Source organism: Protopterus annectens, chromosome 12.part0, assembly GCF_019279795.1.
Source record: "Protopterus annectens isolate FY-2018-M chromosome 12.part0, PAN1.0, whole genome shotgun sequence".
Taxonomy (NCBI): Eukaryota; Metazoa; Chordata; order Ceratodontiformes; family Protopteridae; genus Protopterus; species Protopterus annectens.
In genome coordinates, this window is record NC_056746.1 from 1,261,019,928 (window position 1) to 1,261,042,997 (window position 23,070).

Sequence of the window (23,070 nt, forward strand, 5' to 3'; positions counted from 1 at the left end):
AAAAATGTAGAGGATATATTACCTGAAATTTTACATGCATTTGACCTTTTTTTGCACTGGAATCTGCTTTAAAATTCTATTCAACAAAACTGGTCATAATCAGAATAGGCGAGAAAACCATAAGAGTTTAGGGCTCCCAAAATCAAACGGGAAAGATAAATATCTTGGATTGAGGGTATAGTCATCTGTAAATTAAATAACAGAACATAATACTTTGGAGTTAGAAGTAAAGATGAGTAACATGGTTGAAAATAGTCTAAGTGAATTCTTTAGGAGGAAAACCAGAGTTAGGACTGTCATTCTCCTCCTAATAATGTATCTGCTTAGGAATATTCAAATGTGTCCAAGATAAATGACTGAAGAGGGTACAAAAATGATGCAAATGACTTATGAGAAGAAGGTGGGAAGGATGGATATGCAAAGACAGACTCAGGCTCAATAATAGATAAGATAGCTGAAGAATGCCAGGGTTCAGGAAGCATAAAATAGCTATACACATGGTTCAGTGAATTAAAGGAAAGCAGTGTAAAGAAGCAAGATAGGTAACGTGGGAAGAGCAACAGAATGCATGAACAGATGTAGGTTATCAAAAATAGCAGTACTGATACGAATCTTGAGAACAGGGAAAGAACTCCAAATCAAGGAGTCAGTAGACTCCAATTTACTTAACTTATGGGATGGAAAAGTGAAGAAACAGTGGCTTGTCAAGGTCTTAGAAAGGTATGACAAAGGCATAAAGAACATAAGAAATCTCAGAGGACCGCCCTATGGCATATTTAGATTTTTATGAGGTGCAGTAGAAATTTGGAATGAGAACCAGAAACTCAGTCTCTTACAGAGTAGTCATGGAAAATAATGCAGTCAGTAGGAACAGTAAAAAACAAGTGACAGAGCAGAATTCACTAAGTAAGAGCTGTGGGGAGAACTGGGTGTGAACCCCAAAAGGTGTCATTGGGTTACTACCTAAACTGTTGGGGATTATGAAGGGGAAGAAGGGATACTAATTTAGAAAAAAGCTAGATTAAAGGAAAATACTGGTTGGCCAGAAGACATCATAACGGAAGGGACATAGCAAGTAGCTAGGGCCCTATGCAGATGGGCAACATACATGGAATGCCTAAGAGAAGAAAGGAGGGATGGTAGAATTCCACAGACTGCTAAAGATAAATAAAATGGGCAGACAATAATATACGTGCATGATGGAGATATAAGGAGATGACAGGCCTGCAAGATGAGACGGGTCTTAGACTAATGAAAGTTTTTGGAAAGGATCAAAATAAAACCTGTTTCTTATTTTTTATAGTTAATTAGGGAACAGTGAAATGAGATTTGGATGAAAGATGGTAATGCAAATTATAGCAGGATGAGGTAAAAGATATAGCAAACAGCTGGAAGGTAGAGGAGAAAGAGTGTTTTAATAGAGAAATGCTGATGATCTGTCCAGAAAAAAAAATAATCATAAGTCTTCAAAGAACTTAATGGGAAAGCAAATTTAAAAAAACAAGTGTGGAGGGAGTGTAAAAAGACAAATAGGAAAATTTTTAGTTAGGACAAGGTAAAAAAAAAAAAAAAAGATGGCAATGTACTGGCTATCCCCAGCCATTCATTTATTCAGTTCAAACAAATTTTATATAGGCTGAACTTAAATTAACTTGTGCTAGTTCACTCCACTTTATTTCAGTCTTTCACAATGCAAGTCTTTAGAAGGTTGATTTTAATTTAGTCCCACACTGCAAGCAAGGCACATGCTCAGTTACTGACATGAAGAGGAATCAATTGAGGTAATAATTTTATATCTAAGTTCAAACTATACAGAGAATTGAGACAATCAGTAAAGATTCCAAGCAGCAGGACATATGTTTTGTAGAAAGAGTAGAGAAATTGTCAGGGATGATAATAAGGAAGTATATATTGTTATATGTATTCTTGGACAGCAGGGGTATTCTAATGAGTTTACCAGACTAGTTGGCGGATCTGTGTTACTTGCTAAAAGAATACTCTTTTTTTTTTTTTAGTATAGCTCTAACTTTGATTAGTTTCACCTCTTCATGAGTGGTAGTATGCAACCACATGAATTAAAAGCTACTTTTAGAATAAGCTGAAACAAAACTTGATTTTTCCCTCAGTATTTGAGCCTGTTTCATTACCCATAAAAGTAGAGAAAAGAACATAAAAAAATGACATACGTACTTAGCAAGAATGTTAAAAAGAAGTTATGTACTTACCATAACGTTTCATGTTTGTCCTGAGGGCCATTTGTGAACAAGTGCGTCTCCCGGTGTCTCCCCCAGAGGGGGGAATCAGGGTAAAGTAGCTGCTGCGTTTGGCATTCATAGGGATGGCAAAAAGATCTCAGCAAGGCTGGCCCCATTTGCGGAAGATCTCTTCCGCTAGGCTCTGATTCAGAGACCACTCGTGAGGCATCAAAATTGCCCTGCTGAGCTTGTCGGCTATCACATTGGACTTTCCCGGGATGTGCATTGCAACTAGAAAGTGTTGGGAAGATATTTCCCACTGCCAAACCTTCAGAGCCTCCCGACAAAGTGGGTAAGATCTGGTTCCACCTTGTTTGTTTAGATACCATACCACTGACATATTGTCTGACTGGATTGCAATTGTTCCTAGAGGTAGAGAGTTGTGGAGTGCTTGCAACACCAGAAGCACTGCTCTCATCTCTAGAACACTGATGTGCAAATGGGCCTCATGTTTTTGCCATATGCCTTGGACTGTCTTTCCCAGGTAATGCCCCCCACCCTATCTGGCAAAGATCCGTGGTCACAGTAGCAACAGGTTCATGTGGAATGAAATGTCTCCCAATGGTTAACTCAGACTGAATCCACCAACGAAGACCCTTCTTGCAAGTTTCTGTTATTATGATTGGGTGAGACAGAGGAAGTTCTTGAAATGACCACTGGGAGAAGAGTAACCACTGAAGGATTCTCATGTGCATCCTGGTTAATGGAACAAGGGTTAGCGTTGAGGCCATTGTTCCCAGTAGTTTGAGCACTATCTTTGCTTTGACCTTGTTTTTGGGAAGAAGAAGCAATATCTGTTGTTTGAGATTTGCAATTCTGTTGGCGGGAAGGAGCACCGTCATTGAAATGATGTCTATTTCTGCACCTATAAAAGTAACATGATGACAGAGTGACAAGGCAGATTTTTGAAAGTTTATTGTAATGCCTAGCTGAGCACAAACTTGTAGAGTCATGTCTCTTGCCTGTTGAAGTAGATGCTTGATGATGGCAGTTAGGAGCTAGTCATTCAGGTAAGGAAACACTCAGAATCCAAGACGTCTCAAGTGAGCCATTACTACTGCCATGCATTTGGTGAACACTCTGAGGGCTGTAGTGAGACCAAAGGGCAGAGCATGAAACTACTAGTGACGGGCTCCCAGCTAGAAGCATAAATGACTCCTCAATGCTCTGTCCATTTTTACGTGGTAGTACGGATCTTAAAGTTCTATCAAGCACATCCAATATTCTTTTCCCTAAAAGAGGGAGTATAGATTGCAGTGTCACCATTCAGAACTTGGACTTCTTTATTGATTCATTTAATTTACTGAGATCCAATATGGGTCTCCAGTCCCCAGTTCTTTTTGGCACTAAAAAGAATCTTGAGTAAGTTCCAAATCTTTTCTGGTCTGCGGGTACAGTTTGGATGTCTATTTTGTTTAGCAACTTTTGAATCTCTACAGTTGCTTGATCCCTGTGATTGGGTGGAACATCCAGGATTTTCCTGGTTTGAAGAGGGGGGGTAGGAGAAGGGTATGGAGTATCCTCTGGATATTATGTTTTGTACCCACTTCTCTTTTGTGATATTTTGCCAGGCTTCCAGGTACAAAGACAAATGTCCCCTGACTGGCTCCAGAGTAGCACAGTCGGGCCTCCTTTAGCTCTGATAAGGATGTCAGCAAAAGGAATCACATTCACCCTGGTCCTGTGGACCCACTCTGCCTCTAAGATGATGTCTACCATTATTTCCTCCCCCTCTGCTCCTGGGGAAGGAATCACCTCGTGCATCTGGGAAAAATCTCTGGGATTTCTTGAACCACATCTTCCCACCTTTCTGCCCTTTAGGATAGGGTCTTGAAGGGATGGAAAAACGTACTCCAATGGCAGAGAGAGAGTTTTCCCTTCCAGTTCGCATCTGGTGAGTGTATCCTTAACTTTTGGTCCAAACAGTGAGGAACTGTCAAAAGGGGCATTTGTAAAGGTAGACTTAAAGGGTTCTGCGAAGTGACACAAGCGCATCCAGGGGTGTCTCCTCAGGGGAAACTCCTGAACCCACTGCCCTACTTGCCCCATCTGCTGCGTATAATATCAGTCTCATGGAGGAGTTCACTATGGAGTTTAAGGTGAATAACTGAGCAGTAACCTTCTCCGGTACCCCCGCAGTTGAAGTACCTTGTAGAGTATCTCCTAGTTCCTTCAGGAGATCTCTCTGAAGCCTTGTAAAATGGGTAAGATAATTAAGTGATCTAAGGGTAAAAGCCGTTGAAGAAAAAACACGCTTGCCATATATGTCCTTCATTCAAGACTCTTTGTTCAACGGATGGACAGATGAGGATACAAGCTCCTTCTTGGTGGCTGCTGCCACCACCATAGCATCTTCCGGCATGCCCTTCGTCAAAAAATCCATCTCCTTGGGGGTTGACAAGAATTTGTTTGGCTTCCTAGGGACTGGCTCCATGGTATCAGGTGATTCCCATCCCTTTTGACTGACCAAGTCCATGAGCTCGTCAAAAGGCGGAGACACCCAAGAGGCTGAAGGATGAGATCTGAAAGCCTTCAGGTACACCGACTCCTCATCAGAAGGGGTGACGGTAGGCCAGCCACCTCTCTGTTTCAGGATCTCAAAGATATCTACAAAGGAGATATCATCAGAGGATGACCTAGGGGACCATTCTGACTCCTCGAGGTCAGTGTCTGAGGTGACAGACTCATCAGGGGAGTCTACATGCTTCTTCCATGTTTTCTTCTGAGGAGGCTCCTAGGAAGGGTGTTCTGGGGAGGTCTCAGAAGAAGGGGGCCCCCAGAGGAGTTTCCTGAGGCTGGGGATCTCTGCTGTCCTGTGGGATAGGATGGCACCAAGACAGAGGCTGGTGCATTCGGGGGAAGAATATCAGCATCCTTGCGTAGAGCTGCAGATTTGGACAGAACGCTCCTCATCATCTCGAAGGCTGACTCCCCCGGTTCCGAGGACACCACTGGTTCCGAAGAAGCAGAGATAGCCCTCGGTTCCAGGGAAATCGTCTCTAAAGCCGATGTATAGGAACCGTGCTCAGCTGAGCCAATGCACCGAGAGGTAGACTTAGAACTGAGGAGGCTCGGGTCCGAGAATCTCCCTCGGGGCCAACTAGTGAACTTCGGCTCCTAGACACAACGGATGGCACCGAAAGTGTCAGAGCAGATATTGGTTCTTGCAAGTCCTCATGGGGTGCCAGAGCCGAAAGTTCTACAACAAGCAGTACTGGATGTTCTGACTCCAACAGACCAGTATGGCTTGGAGGAGGAATGGCGATGGATGTAAAAGGTTTGGATGACTCTGAAGCCAGCTGGGCCAGAGTCGAGAGCAAATTTGCCAGCCTCAGCGCCTTCAAAAGTCTATGCACCACCTCTCCAAATCATCATCTGATAGTTTGCTACTAGAGGACCTGGAGAAAAGGGCTGGCAAGCAAGATCTCTGAAAAATAGGAGATCTCAAGGTAGGGGAGACTGGAGGAATGTCAGTAGACCGGCTCCGAGTAGAAAAATCCTTTTTTCGGCTCCAAAGTTCCTGGGGCCGATATAGGCTCATCAATGGTAATGACCTCAGTCGACTCCGAAGGCAGTGGAGCCAATGAAGCAGAAGTCTTAATAATTTTAGACATTTTAACAGGAGGCTCAGATCTCTCTGAGGACACTGGAGATGGCTGCTTAGCATTCTTTTCTTTTTCACTAGAGGAAGACTTCGCAGATTGAGAGGATGAAGAACTACCTAAAGCTTCCTCAAAAGATGGTTTTAAGAGACCTTTCAAAATAAGCTTGTTTTTCCTTTCTTGAAGGACTCTAGAGCTAAAAGCATGACAAAAGGTACAGCTCATTTGTAAATGAATAGCCCCTAAACAACAGACACGTGCAGTATGCCCATCCGTTATGGATAGACACGTGCAGCATGCCCATCCGTTATGGATAGACACGTGCAGTATGCCCATCCGTTATGGATAGACACGTGCAGCATGCCCATCCGTTATGGATAGACACGTGCAGTATGCCCATCCGTTATGGATAGACACGTGCAGCATGCCCATCCGTTATGGATAGACACGTGCAGCATGCCCATCCGTTATGGATAGACACGTGCAGCATGCCCATCCGTTATGGATAGACACGTGCAGTATGCCCATCCGTTATGGATAGACACGTGCAGTATGCCCATCCGTTATGGATAGACACGTGCAGTATGCCCATCCGTTATGGATAGACACGTGCAGCATGCCCATCCGTTATGGACATGTTTTGATTACATTTTTGGCACTTCTTAAAACCCGAAGGTTTATGATCCTCATCTTTATCTTTAGACATACTAGACAGCTGTAACTAGTAGCAGATGACACAAGCAAACTATAGAAGGGAAACTAGCTAGATCCTCTAACTTAAACGGATCACAGCTAATGGGGTGATAAAGACACACCACAAAGGGAGAAGTAATACGAGAGAGGACTAGGTCCTCTAACTCAAACAGTTCTAGCCCTGCTAAGGCAGAAGAGAAAACAACAGTATAAGAAGAGGACTAGGTCCTCTAACTTAAATGGGCCTAGCCCAAAGAGAAACAAGGGAAGAACACACAACTAGAAAAGTCCTCTAATGATAAACAGACTTTGCTACAAGATAGATATGCCACAACAGAAAACAGTTAACTAAACTACCTACTCTTAAACACAGGTATACACCCGCGTAGGAAAGTCCCAATAACAATTGGTAAAAAGGACTAAACTAGAAATACCTCAGAGGCAAATACACTATATAAGCTAATAAATGAGAGAAAACTAAGCTACCACTATGTGATACCAATAAACACATACACAAGCCTGTGGAAAAATGACGGCCAAACTGCTAACAACAGCAAAATATTAAACAGCACCTAATATGTACTACTATGTAAAAACTAGTATACTAACTATACTCTAAGTATTTCTTAACTAATTTAACTGTATACTAAGTATAAATAGGAAAGAATACAAATGAAAAGGTTCACTTAGCCACGGCCAAGAAGAGCACTTCTGAACTCGTAAAGCGGCAAACGAGATCTGAGGATTCATACCACTGCATTATGGGACACCTACCTTGCCACGAGCCACCTTAGAGACTTCGAGCTTTGTAATCGGCCGAGTTGGAGCCAAAGATCGGCTCCAAACCCACATGTAAGAATGAAGGTGAAACAGGACAACATAACATCATAGGTTACCATCTGAAGTGAAATACAACTACAGATCTTTCTTTAGCTATGTCAGGAAACAAAGAAACAACACTTAGCATTGCACTGAACTCATACAAAACGGCTTCAGCTTCTTGGACCCTGTGAACATTGCAAATATTTTAGCAAACAAATTCAGTGCAGATTTCACCCTGGAGATGACTACCCAAAGCCCTGCCATCCTTGAATTTTGCAACCCCACTCCCATCATTACTGAAAAAAAAATGCACTGAAAGTACTGTCCAAGACCAGACACTTCTTCCATGGGACCTGACAACATACTCAGTTATTTGATGAATAACACTAAACATGCCCCAGTGGAGCCACTCCATAAGCTATTTAATCTGAGCCCAGATCTTAGCAACAGTACCTGTCCAAGTAGTATAGTGTACAGTAGAAGTACCCACCATGGACCTCAGGAATTAATGCCCATCAGCCTGAAGAGTCTCATTTATAAGGCCACAGTACATATTATTACAGACCTGATAAACTTTGACCTTAAAAAGTCATCAGGCTAAACTAGCAAAACAGACCCTGTTTAATGAGTCTGGTGAGCTTTTCTAAAAGGGTAAAACAAGCTGTTGAAAGTGGTTACACTGTCCACATGGCATACCTTGATCTGGCAAAGGCGTCTGACACCATTCCATATGCTAGTATAATCAGGAAAATTAACTGAATTACAAACAGATCACTATGTGGTAAGATGTTTAGCAAATTGGCTAAAAGACAGAACCCATACAAAGCATATGCTAGGTACAGGGTCAGAGAGACTATGAAGGTAATCAGTGGTGTTGCTAGGTACAGGGTCAGAGAGACTATGAAGGTAATCAGTGGTGTTCTGCAGGCTCAGTTCTGGGATCTTTTTTTTTTTTTTTGGCATTCACTTTTCTGACCACCAGACCAAGAACCAAGACCTCTAGCTAACTAAGTTTGCAGATGATTGGAAACTGGGGGGGGGGCATTATTAAATTCCCCCTCTGATGGCCAAGCTCACAAACAAGAACATACAACTGTAAGTTCTAAAAACAGGCATCAATTAAATGCTAAAAAGTGCAAGATCATCACATTTGACAGACAACCTCTTCCCCAGCATACACCATTGATAGTACTTCCCTTTAAAATAAGAATGGGACCTTGGACATGGGTGCCAGAACCATAGAGCCAGTGGGAGGGAGGCCCCACACTTTTACAGCTGCAAGACCTGTCAGGAAAATTTAATGAAGTGGAGTTTTCACAATAATGTGGATTCACGAGCAGAACTTAAACTAACTAAACTAGCTGTTCTTGTTCTCTTATTGCTCTGCATTACAGGAGTTATGCTGCCGCTGTTCCATTGGTGCTGCTAGAGTCATGCCGGTAAGGACAGTTTTGTTCTTTTATTTGCAGGAGTGTGTGTGTGTGTGTGTGTGTGTGTGTGTGTGTGTGTGTGTGTGTGTGTGTGTGTGTGTGTGTGTGTGTGTGTGTGTGTGTGTGTGTGTAAAATGCCCCAGTTAGGTATACCTGGTGGTTAGTGTTACTCAGGCTCAAACAAGAGCCTGAAGTCACCACCCATACCACCACTTGTGATTCAGGGAGTTGAGTCAATAGCTCTCCACTGTTCAGATTTTCACAGAATATTTGGCTTATACTTTTGATCTGTTCCTCTTAAAATCTGTCGTTTTCTGGCAAATCAATGAGAACTGAATTCACTAAATAATGATAGCCCTTTAAGTTTCAGTCCTCCTATCTTTCAGGAAACACATGGTAACACAAAACACTTTATTTTAGCAACTTTCTAAGATTATACAAGCAATATTTAAAATGTGTTCCCCTCATTGTCGGGCTGCCAGAACTGCACACAGTAGTCAAGGTGTTGCCTGAGCAGGGTCTAGAAGGGCAGGAAAATTACATCTTCAATTCTGTCTTTTGCATGCTTTCATTTCCTTTTGAATGAATGGTCTTCTGTGGGACAGGTGAATGCCATAATAAAGCTACACCATGGGCACAATCTTAATATTTTTGCAACGATTCAGCCCTATGCCTCATTGTGAGAAGAATAAAAGAACAGACACTGGGGACAATCTGACATCTTGTGCTATGGACCTAGGTAAAACAGAGAGCATGGAAATCCTAGTGGAAATTTGTTTTCCATGCTCTAGGCAGTTATTCAAAGTTTTTTATTAACATCTACAAATCATAGTACTATAATAAAAGAAAAATTTCCCCATTGGAGTACTTATCTGTGAAAATTCTTCTAGCTTCAGGGCCATATTTTTTACTCAAATTATATTGGACATTGCATCCAACTCTGACAGAAAGAAAGACTGAAGATGGTGCCAGTTGATGACTGTTTACAGCACTGACATCAGATGGGAGGGCATCCACTGGGCCATGGGGAAAGGTGAGTCTTTGGTATTTCATCTGGCCTTGGGCTTCTGCATGGCAGAATTCTCAGGGATTATTACTGCAACAACAGACTGCAACGTATGTCAATTCAAGCATCACACATCAAAGTATCAACGTTCTTTACTTTTGGTGTCTATCCTCCTAAGGATATTCCACAGCATCATGCTCAGTACTTAGTACTTAATAATTCTGCTTTTAGTGGCACAACCTCAGTGACATAGGCAGCCCCAGATGCTTCTTCTTGTAGTTCTACTCCCCCAGCTGATGTTTCACAACATGGGTGTTGACATCCCATTAGGTCCTTGTGTCCTGTTTTCTGTTAGTACAGTCAGCTCCCTGCCCATCTCTTACTACTCCATCCTGGTATCTACCTACTGCTTTACTTCCATCCCAGCGTGGTATCCCCCTCCATTTTACTCATGAAGACCAAGGTGAAGTTATCATGCATTATCTTTGCCTTTCCTTGTCTTCCACAATGTCCCATTATTGGTCAGTCTCATCAAGTCTATCTCTTCTCTGCTCCTTTCTGCTACTTGCTTAAAAAGCCATTGTACCTCTTCATGAGCCCTTCTTCCAAATCCATTCTGACTTGCACCTTTCCTCCCTTCCCTTCCTTTGATACCCTTCTTTTCGCTAACTTGCACTATGCCTCTTCCACTTCCTATGCCCCCTGTCATTTCACTGAATCACTAGCCTTTTCTTCCTAAATAGCCATAATGTCCTGTTTTTTCTCCAATTTTACCAAACCATTGCCTGTCTCTGAGGTGTCTTTCTCTGACCCATTTACATAGCTAGTTACCTCTTAATTTTTCTTCCAGTCCCTCACTCATTTTTCATTTTCTCTCCCATCTCAGAATAATCCACTCCCTTAAAGTTACAGACCATTATGACTGTCTTTGGATTCTTGCCCTACACCCACTGTAAATTACACAGTTTTATAATCACAGCCACTATTAGACTTCTCATGGTCCAAGACCTGTATCAAATTCCAACTATCAGTTCCTGGCAGGTTCCAATCCCCCATGAATATAACACTCTTTATGCTTCACTGCATCATCCTTTTATCTATCTCCTTTGACATTTGGAGGACATGCACTGTAACAATCTTCCTGCATCCCCTTGTAGTGTCCCCCCCACCTGCATCACATCTTGCTGTTCCCCGTCTTACCCCCAATATCCTAATGATTGCATATTAATTGTGCCCAGTTGTGCTTCAAGTCACCTGCTCCTCTTCTTTGTCCTCTGTCCTTTTTTCTCTTTCTATCACTCATACTTATACTTAACCCTCTCTTCTTGCTTGTGTAATACTCTCTCCTATTTTTATTTGAAAGTACGATCATGGAGGCATACTTTTTAAATGCAGCTTTGAGTGCCACTGTCATGTTTCACTTAAGGCAAGCCTGTTCCTGAAAGAAATTGTCTCTCTGCCAGACCTCCACCTAGCTTTATACCACTCCCAGGTACTTTGTTCATTATTACAGGCAGTCATTATACTCACTAATCCTCTCCTTCCTCCACTTGTGTCTGCTGACACAGGTAAGACATCTAAGAATACTACCTCCTATTCCCTATACTGGTATCTCCCTGCCACGTGTCTGGCTTTACTTGCTACATCAGCTGTTTCCTCTCATTGGCCATCACTGCCTCTGTGCACCACAAAATTAATCCTTCTCTCCCCTTGGGTGACCACCTTGATCACTTCCTCCCATGTCTTCCTACGTCTTACCACTAACACCAGTCATATTGTCACCAAGTGTCACCTGGTGCCCTTGCCAATTCTCTTAATCCACTTGAAGTCACAATCTTCTTTCATTAGGAACTTTGATTGATAATGCCATCAGTTTTGATTTCCATGTGGCAACAGTGGTCAGAAAGTCCTTCTACTTAGTGCATCTAATTTCTAGGAAATTTTGAGATCTAAAGAGGTCACTGTCCTCTTTTACTCAGGACTGATCAGGCCAATTACTGACCACAATGCCTCCTTTGAGGTGTACCTCACTAAACATATTAAACAATTAGAAAAGACAGTAGAGATTGCTACCTTAGAAATCACTGGCTTAAAAACCCCAAACTACCAGAAAAGACCAGAAGCACTGCCGCTTTATCCAGCATCATACAGACTCCTCAGAGGAGATCAATGCCTTGTATTCCATGCCGTCAGGGACCCTGTAGCCCTAGATCTCATGTACCTGCACAAGTCAGACAGTCCCACAAATTCCAGAACCAGTGATCTGAATCTTCCCAGCAGATTAATAATACACAGCAGAGAGACAGGTTTCATTACTCAGTGCCTTCGCCACCTCTGGATTACACTCCATTTACAGATCAAGCAGTGTGATATAGTTAGTATCATCCTTCAAATGGGATCTGGATAATTGGATGGGTACTCATAAATTCACCACAGACTTGGCTGGCTTAGCTCACTTAGAGAAGGGAGATACAGCCTGAGGGTGGGTATTAGCAAGGTGTAATAGTCAGAAGACTCATTTTCCTTGAATTTTCCTATAATTCCTATGATTTCATCAGCACTTCAGTCAATCTATTGCAGTTTACTGTCAAACTTCTCTGAGTGTTCTACTGGTCTCTGCTGAAAATTAGGCTAGCCAGAAGGATATCAAGAGTTTCTACCTTTCCCCATCTCTTGTTTTGCAGGACAGCTTATTTCTTAGACAAATTATGAAAATGGTAAATATCTAGATATTTTAAATAAGAAAAAAAAACTTCTAACTTTCCTTCTAATGCTGTAGAAAACTGCATTACTACATATGAACAAAAAGACAACTAAAGCTCAAAACATCCTCATTTTTATTAAAAACAACATAATTTGCAATGGCTGAATGTGTAAATTGCTCTGCAAAAATTGAAACTCTGATAAAAAATCTCCCATTATGGGTCTCTACATTCAACTGTATCTTTTCTAAATGTGTGATTGCATGATTTACTGTCTTCAGCTTTTCTAACTTTATATACTATTTACTGCTGGAAGTTTTCTCCCCAGGACATCACTGAAAATGAGTGGTTTTGAATCAGTTGACCTATCCTACTTAACTAGCTAACTAACTAAATAAATAAACAGTTGTCATTTTCTTGAGCCCAACTCTTGTCTAAATCAGAGATTCTCTGTTGGGAGACTGGGTTTAACAGTGTCCCATCTTATCTTACCTGATGATGTTTGCACTTGTCACACTTTGAACCTATTAGATCATTATTTATGTACATCTTTTAAAAAAAAACAACATTAATCACATATACGTCCAGTAACCTCCCATTAACTAAATATAGTCTCACCTAACAACAAGAGAATAGAACAAGTCATCCCATACCAAGTTACTGGTCCCTCCCTACTTCCAGGTCTATGTTAAATCATCGAACGCTTAAAAAAGCGAACGATAATTTATCGAACCCATGTAAGTGAAAGCTTACAATCTCGAATGTTTAGAACAGCGTTTTTTTTCCCAAGGGAAAAAAAATCGCTGTTCCGTAAAAAAAAAATTTTAAAACATTACATAAAGTGGGGGGCTTCACCCCCCCACACACACACACACCCCTACTTAAATATACCAACTCTGAGATCATACTACAGTGACAAAAACGGCAAAGTAACGGAAGCGGCCAAAGCAATTTCTTTCCCAGGAAAAGAATTTGCTTATATGCCGTTTCGCTATTTTTGCCTTTCCGTGCTTTCAAGTTTGATCAAGACGCATTAGAAAGACTGCGTTTACGGTCATTTAATAGGAACCCCTCCTTCCACCCCGGCATACTTTGACTAAGTTCAGAGAGAAAAAAACAAAATTAAAATCTAGCAAGGCTAGAGTTTCCACTGTGTGATTCCTTAAACCTCTTGCATTAGAGGCAACATGGGATATACGCAAATGACCCTTTAAGGACATCAGGTGTTTCAGCTATATGGCAATTCTGAATGTCCATAACTTTTTTTCTTTTTAAGTCTACTTATGGAAAAATTCAGGCCAATAAAGCCAAGCCCCATGTCATGGACATTCAGAATTGCCATATAGCTGAAACACTTGATATCCTTAAAGGGTCATTTGCAAATATGCCATGTTGCCTCTAATGCAAGAGGTTTAAGTAACCACACAGTGGAAAGTATAGCCTTGCTAGATTTTTCTTTTGGTTTTTACGGATTGTTTTTTTTTTCTCTGTGACCTTTTTACTCATTGTTTAAGTTCAGAGAGAAGGAATTAGTAAAATCTATTTCTTCGATAAAGAACAAATACATTTTTGCCTAGGCTATATTATCTAGTCATCCCTGTAACAAAGAGCATACTCAGTGTGTTTAATGTCATCTCTAAAAAATTAACTTGTGAATTTTTAACTATTGACAATGTTCTTTTTCAGCTTGTTATATCTGTCCAGCCATTTGAACCATGTATGTATAGGTTTACCCTGTATGAACAGAAGATGAATTTTTACTTAGTCGATGTGTTTGTTCCTCTATATTAGGCTTTGTAATAACTTGATTTAACTGTAACCATATTATGTCCATGCGGAGCTTTTCTCCCTGGGCATCCGCTGAAAATGTGATATTATCCCAGTCAGACTATCCCGTCAAATAAATAAAAGTAAATAAATAAATTATTTATTTGCATTTTTGACCATGAGAGTCTGTCTGGGCAAGCAGACTCTTTTCAGCAGAGGTCTGGCAAGAAAAGTTCCATAACACATTATCATATTCATGTGCAATATAAAAGGTCATGGGTATATATATATATATATATATATATATATATATATATATATATATATATATATATATATAAAATTTATTTGAGGAAATAAATATATTTAGCATGCAGGTAAATATGCAAAAAACATGAAATCATAAATAAGAAGCACATTTAACAGACAAGAAGCAATGCATTCACTTGACTTAGTTACATTAATTAAATAAAGGTAGTATTTTCAACTATTAGTATGTTTCTAGAATCTAATCATCTTACTGTTAGATGCAGTTGTGTCAAAAGTGTGGAAACTGGAAAAAAGGTAGGTGGAACTAGCCTAGAAGATAAGTACATTGACATGATCTATCTGCCTGATTAACGCAAGGCTAAATGTTCTTTAAAGTTCTTTAAGTTATCCATTTCTCTATAGAAAAGACAGACTTGGTTCCACTTCTTAGAGACGTAGGCTGAGTACATGGCATTGCCTAAGCAATTGTGTAATTTTACTGCCATGGTTAGGAATGATCCCTGATACCTTGATTAGGAATGATTCTTGATACCTTTTTGTGACCATGCTACTTAAAAACAGTTGTGGATAAGATGGTTTTATTGTGGAAATGACTTTGACAGAATGGAGACAAAAGCACTTAATAAATTTGGTTCCTAGTGATGAATGCTAATATGACATTCTGGGTGAGGGATATATCCTAATTAGCCATGTGCTCTCTTCCCAGATTCACCTCCAAGAAGGCATCTACATGGCCGAGTGATTTAACAAAGTACGTGGCCATGTAGATCAGCATGGCCATTTCCACCAGTCATAGTAGTGAACACAGCCAAATGGCCATGTTCAACCAATGAACATGAACATGGTGGGAGAGAACCACTAGGCATTAGTGATTTATCTTTAAAGTGCTGTGCCAGCACCAATCCTACTACAGGGATCGGGGTGTGGGGATACACTAGACCACAATGGAATAAGTACCATAATGACAGCAATGTAACTGCAGCAACCAAAGGGGATGGGGAATAGACTAGACACCAAGTAATACTCCTCAAAGGTGCAGTAATGCCACTAATGTTACTCCGGGTGATATACCAGACACCAGGGAAGACTCCATAACAGGGGTTGGGGGGACCACCAGACACACTCTACAGTGCTGTAATGGTGCCAACTGCATTACGAGGACCATGAAGTGGTGGAATCACTGGACACCAGGGAATACATTTTAAAAAGTCATAATGGCATCAATAGTAGTGTGGGGATCAGGTATGAGAGAGACTACTGAACACCAGAGATAAAGTGAAATGCCATAGCTTTGGTTTTAGTGGCCTGAATGTACCCACAAAGATTTAAAAAGTCATGGGCATTCAGAAGCCACATAGCTGATACACTGCTATGTCTTTAAGACATCATTTGCATATATCCCACAGTACTCTACTACAAGAGGTTTAAGGTATGTGAAGACTCCGGGTCAGCTAGGTCTTTCTTGTAGTTTTTACTAGCTTGTCTGTGTGATCTTTTTATCCTTTGGCCTTAATGGATACATCTAACTGAATGAACTGAGAAATATGAAAAAGAATGGGAGGCCAGTTGAAAAGGCAGAAAAGTACATCACAGACCTTTTCAAGCTTTCAAACACTGTGACTTTGATACAAAATGAGGATCACAGACTGCGCACCATGTCAGGACTAGTCACTCAATGGTGTAAAATATGGCTCTAGGTGATTTGGTTATGTTGTCTAATGTCACCAAAATGGGTATGGTTAGTTACCGGTGATAAGTGGGTTGAGGACCCGGCATACTCTGACCTATGCCAGGGACTCTTGCTAATGGTGGGAGGGGTATATGTGCCCCTATTGGCTGGAGTGTGTCTGCCATAAAGGCCAGCAGCCCTGGGTCAATAAGCTACTGGCTGGCTGGTGTCTAGTTGCCTAGCCTGGGTTACCTGGGATAGCTCTGTTGAGCAAAAGCCGGATGTAAAACCAACCAACCTGCCAAACATGAACTGAGAATTGCTACGCTTAATGTAGGTTCAAAGAGAGGACGCAGCTTGGAAGTGGATGATGTGATGATATGAAGGAGGCTGGACATCCTATGTATCCAAGAGATGAGATGGAAGGGCAGTGCAACAAAGCCACTTGGCCTGGGATCCAGACTATACTACTCAGGAGCAAGACAGGCTAGAAATGGTGTAGGAATTGTGGTGAGAGAGAGGCTTCAGAAGGCAGTAGGGGATATCATCAGAATTAATGACAGACTCATGGCAATCAGACTCCAGTGTAATGATAGGGTGGTATTCATAATCTCAGCCTGTACCCCACAGCAGGGTTGTGATCATGAGGAAAATAGTAGATTCAGACAGCAGTTGCAAGACCTACTAGATAAAGCAGGACAACATGAATTGGTGCTGATAATGGGTAACTTGAATACACATATCGGGACAGACAGAACAGGATATGAAGACTGCCTGCGTCCACATGTGTGGGGCAACAGGAGTAAAGAAGGAGAAGCTATTCTAGACTTCTGTCTGGCAAATGGCTTGATAGTAGCCAACACATGGTTCAGAAAGAGAGACAGTCACAAGATCACATGCAAGAACAGGATATGAGGACTGCCTGGGTCCACATGGGTGGGGCAGCAGGAATAAAGAAGGAGAGGCCATTCTAGACTTCCGTCTGGCAAATGGCTTGACAGTAGCCAACACATGGTTCAGAAAGAGAGACAGTCACAAGATCACATACAAGAGTAGCCAACATGCACCTCAGGTAGACTTCCACCTGGTAAGGAAAAGGCACTGGGGTAGAATCCATAATTGCAACATCATCCCCAGTGAAACAGTTGGCCCACAGCATAAGCCACTGGTTGCAACAATTAGCTGCAAGCAGTGGTATGTCCAGCATCCTCCGTATCATGTCATCCAATTCCAAGCTGCATCCTGTCAGTGAACCTACATTAAGTGTAGCAATTCTCAGTTCATGTTTGGCAGGTTGATTGGTTTTACGACCAGCTTTTGCTCAACAGAGCTATCCTAGGTGAGTGACCCAGGCTGGGCAACTAGACACCAACCGGCCAGTAGCTTATTGACCCAGGGCTGCTGGGCTTTATGGCAGGGACACACTGGCCAATAGAGGTACATACACCCCTCCCACTGTTAGCATGGGTCCTTAGCGTAGGTCGGAGTAGACCGTATCACTCGTCTGGTTAGGATAAAACAGACAAACATTCATGGGTTCTATTCAAGCAGCTTTATTACACACAAACACATCAGAAATGAGGCTTTGTAACTTAAACTTAAGCAAACTTATAAACAGACTGACTACCACACTCATATGTTAACACTCTGGCTCATACCTCTCAACTGTGCTGAATTCATCTGCATTTACCAGTTTTGTGGTTCAAATAATGGGGTGCCACAAATTTCTGACTGGCCCCCTTTATTCCCATTCTTTCCCGGCTTTATTTTAAATTTTTTTTCTCCTCGGCAATTTTCACTGATGTCATCACATGCAGAGGCATGCACGATGACATCAGCAATGTGAGCAGCCTGCCAGCCTGTCGGAATTTGGCTGAGGGCTAGAGGGGTGTGACTGACCTACTGACTCATTGGTTGTACTTTATTTCTGGTCCGTGAGACAGCAGCAACAGACCCAACAGTGTTTTTTTTTTTTTTTTTAACTAATTTAGAGCCTGAGGTTTGACTTACAGTTACAGTCAGTGACAGTTGGCAAGGCCACCCCATCCCCAAGCAAGCCGTTGATTTCAGACATCAGACTTCAGTGCAGCAGGGCACCAGGCAGCAGCAGTCAGACTCGGGTCAGAGCAGTGGTGCGTGTGTGACCAGACATGAAGAAATATTTTACTTCTTCCCCCAGCTCCTCCTCCAGGTAAAAAGATCAAAATAATTGCTAACTAATGTGATTAATCTTCCCTGTAGCTGTAAAAACATTTGGTGTGCTAACCAAATAAATTCTTGTGAGAAAAAATGTCCGTTTGTTTACATGGATGACACAGAATGAATGAGTGCGTGTGTTAACCAGGTTCATTCTGCTGCTGTGAATTAACCAGGTCTGCAGCTTTGAATTATTCTTAAGCACTGAAGTGTGTGTTCTGCCACAAGCATTTACCAGGTCTGTTCTGCTGCTGTGAATTTAAATTCTGTCACGAGCATTTACCAGGTCTGTTCTGCAATTACATTGAAATGATTTGATAAGCATTAAAGTGTGTTTGTTCTGCCATGAGCAGTTACCAGGTCCGTTCTGCTGCTAATTTGAATTAAACTTACTACTGATGGCTGTATGTGTGTATGTTAACCAGGTCCATTTCTGCTGTTGTGAATTAATCAGGTCTGCTGCTTTGAATTATGCTTACTACTGCTGTGAATTAACCATATTCTCCACCCTCATAGTGCCTTTTCTGTGCAGTGTCAGTCTCTTCTATTTGCCAACTTAGCCAAACCAAATTGGGATAGTATAAACATGATGCTGCTCAGTGCTAGAAGCCTCAGTATGAAAATGCCGTCTTTAAAAGCTTGTCTAACCCAGAAGATATTTAAGTTTGCATTATTTTTGAAACATGCTTTCATTGCATCAAAAAACACCCTTTCTACCAGGATTTTAATTCCTACCACTCTGTGTAAGCCATCAGTACAGACCCATATGTTATACAAAAAGCTACACAGAATGAGGTAACTATATTTCAAATCCCAAATGGGAAAAATGCTTAGTTAATAAGCAATTGTTGTTTAATAATCAATTATCATAGTTAATAATTGTATTTTAGTTTTTTTTACACAAGTTCAAAGTTTGATGCAATTTCAAATGTTAATATAAATAAAACACTATTGTTCTGGTTATATTTCGTGTTTAATATTTTATCTGTTGTTGAATTTGTTTTCGAATGTTGGTATCCCACAATTCCATTGGATGGGAAGGGGTTGCATAACTATGTATGCAAATTTTATGTTAATCAGCGTACAGATTTGTACCTATTTTTCATGGGCCTTTGTCCAGATTTTTAATGTTTCCAAGTTGAGAGGTATGCCCTGGCTGTTCTCTCAAAATGGCACTGCTGCCTGCACATGCTCTGCATTTATATGCATGTGCTACATCTGGAAATGCTTCTTAAAGGTACATACATATACTCTGATCTACATCCTCCCTCTTTGAGAAATAGCCCTTATACAAAATGACAGTATTCAATGACATGCAATTTACAGAAATAATCATTTGACATGTAATTATGCAGAACTAGATATCTGACATCCAATCATACAAAATCAGACACATATAAAACAATTGCGTTCAAGTTGCTGTGTATTTTACACTAGGTCTGGAAATACAACCATGACCGTGTAACATAAAAGTTAGAATTGGATCTAGCAACAGTGACTGCCTTCAAGGAATGTTCAACTTTGGGGACATCTGGGACATCATCAGGAATGGGAATGGATACTGTGACATGTTCTTCAGTATGAACATTGTCAGGGTTACTCTGAGATCTAGAGTCTGTATCACAGGTACAATGCTGCAATATCATTTCTGATACAGGAAGAAGTTGTCTGCAGTTTCTCCTGTACTCTATACCCTCAGATTCCACTAAGCAGGATCTCGGGTCACTACATATATGGCTAACTTGACCAAATCAATCAGTCTTTCACTCCTTCTTTTAATGGACAAAGAAGTCTGCTCATTTTATCATAACTGGACTTCTGAGAAGAACGCTTTTTAAAAAGTTGGGCTTTGATTGCTCTGTTGTTTTTAGCATTGGGCACCAACAAACTAGAACTGATAGGCAAGGTTATTCTGGTTTGCCTAGACAGAAGTCTATAAGCAGGTGAGCCAAGTTGGTTGTTAAGGGGTGTATTTCTGAGACTGAGTAAATTCAAGAAGATATCGGTATTGTCACACTTTGACCTCTCCAGTAATTGCTTTGCATTCTGTACTGCACGTTCAGCAAGGCTGTTTGACTGTGGATATTCAGGACAACTAGTAACATGGATAAAGTCCCACTCTTTAGCAAATCTCTGAAACAACTGACTGGTAAATTGAGAACTATTGTCAGAAATAACTTTGTGTGGACTACCATGGACTGAGAACTGGACGTTAAGTTTAGTAACAAATCAATCTCAAACCAGTTTGAATAAGCGTCTACCAACACTAAGTAATGCTGACTGTTCCACTCAAATATGTCAGTTGCTACTGTTGACAAAGGTAGTTCAGGAATTTGGCTTAGATGAATTGGTTATTTTTGCAAATGCGGCTTAGTACTGTTGCACTCTGAACAATTATAAAGCACTTTATCAATGCCTTTTGGTAGAGAAGGCAAAAATATTAGTCTTCACGCCATTCTTTTAGTAGAATCGGAACCTGAGTGGCCATGATGTAAAATCTGAATGTATTGTAAGGAAGTAAGAACAACAACTTTTGGACCTTTGAAAATGATACCATCTTCCATCATCATCTCATCTCTGTATGGAAAGTAAGGTTGTACTTCTGGCGGCACACAGGATTGCTTTGACGGCCATCCTACATTTTTGAAGTGGTTGAGCTTTTGCAAAATGAAAACAGTCTATGTATGATAACTCAGCTCATCAAGTCTCATGGTAGAAAAATTATGCACTTCCATGATATCAAAGTCAAAATTCTCTGCATCCAGCTGTTTCGTAGTATTTCTAGGTGATCTGGATAAAGTGCCAGCCAGATAAAGAAGTTTACCTTTCATATAGACCATTTTGAAATTGTACTTTTCTAATTTAAGCATCATTCTTTGTAGTCTTGCTGGAGCTGAATGCATAGACTTCTTTAAAATAGTAACTAGAGGCTGATGGTCAGTTTCTATCTGTATTGCTCGGCCATAAATATAATCATGGAACTTCGAACATGCAAACACAATTGCCAAAAGTTCCTTCTCAAGTTGAGCATACTGGATCTCAGTTTGGGTAAGAGTTCTAGATGCATAGGCAACAGATCTGCCCTCTAGAAGAATAAGGTCTTTGAACTACATAAAATTGCAAGCTGTAAGGATTGCAGCTCTCTATTATCAACTTGCTTTCTTGAGTCACCTTTCTTAATAACTGAATGAGGCTTTCTTGATTTACAAAACTTTAGAAAATGGTTCTATTTTTTACTTACTTGTGGCATTGCTTACCAAATACTAAGCACTTCTCTTTTTTAGACTCATTGTTGGCTCCACAATTACGACAGTTAACAATAAGACTTGACTTGGATTTTGCTGACTCACTCTAATACTGTTCTGAGCATGCTCCTTTCACTAAGGTAGTCTTGGAATTTGCTGGAAAGCTACGAGATCTCCCTGCCACACCTGCAGGGGTTTCAGCTTGCCATGTGTTGCATGCTGTCTACGTTTGCTCTAGAGGCTGCTGAAACCATGCTTTTGTCACTTATAAGCATACTTGTGTGCTTTTCTGTGAGCTCATGGATTTGACAAATCTCTATGGCTTTGCTCAATGTTAAATCACTCCCACAAAGCAAAATCTTTCTCACTGCAGCACTATTAACACCACACACAAGCCTGTCCTTTATTAACTCATCTTTCAAGTCACCAAATCTTCAAGTTTTAGCTTTATTTCTCAAGTCAGTGATATAAGCTGCAAAAGTTTCACCTGGCTTTTGGTCTCTTGTATAAAATAAGTGCCTCTCTAATGTAACATTTGTCTGGGGGTTGCAAATCTCTCTAAATTTACATTTCAAGCACTCAGGGTCCTCTCTTGATAGAGCTGGTACCACAATATGATGGTTTTCCCTTTCTCCTGCATATATTTCTTGTGCATACACAAATATATGCTCTCTTTCAATGACTTCTGACCCAGCTAAGTTAAGCAAAATGAATGCCCTTGTACATGCATCTTTGTCAGAAAAAGCTGCTTGTATGGAAATATTGTATTCCTGCTCGAATACTCTCCAATTTTCTGCTATATTATGATCAAATACAAGTGGAGTAGGTCTGCGAAATGCCTCTGCCATATCAACACACAGTAGTGAAGGTGCTTGAAATCATGTATGAATACACACACACACACATATATATATATATATATATATATATATATATATATATATATATATATATATATATATACCAGAACTTTATGCCGGTACTTAATTATGCCCAGTAGCTCAACAAATTCTTTGAAATAACTGCACTTTGCCAAATAGTATCCATAGCACAAGAACACTCTGAAATTACTGTACTTTGTAAAACCACTCCTTATCAGTGTAAGGAATACTTTAAAATGACTGTACTTTGCAAATAAACTGTACACAATGGAAAAAGCACAGCAGAAGAAACACTTCAAAATGAATGCACTTTGCAAATATACTGTACACAGTATAAGAACCTTTCAAAATGACTGTAGTTTGTAAAATAACTCTGCACAGTGTAAGAGACATTCTGAAATGGTGGCACTCTGCGAATAAATGCACACAGCACAAGAAACTTTTCAAAATGGCAGTAGTTTGACTGCACTTTGCAATATAACTGTACTTTGCACCCAGCAAACTCTGAAATAATTGCACCGTAATAAAGCAC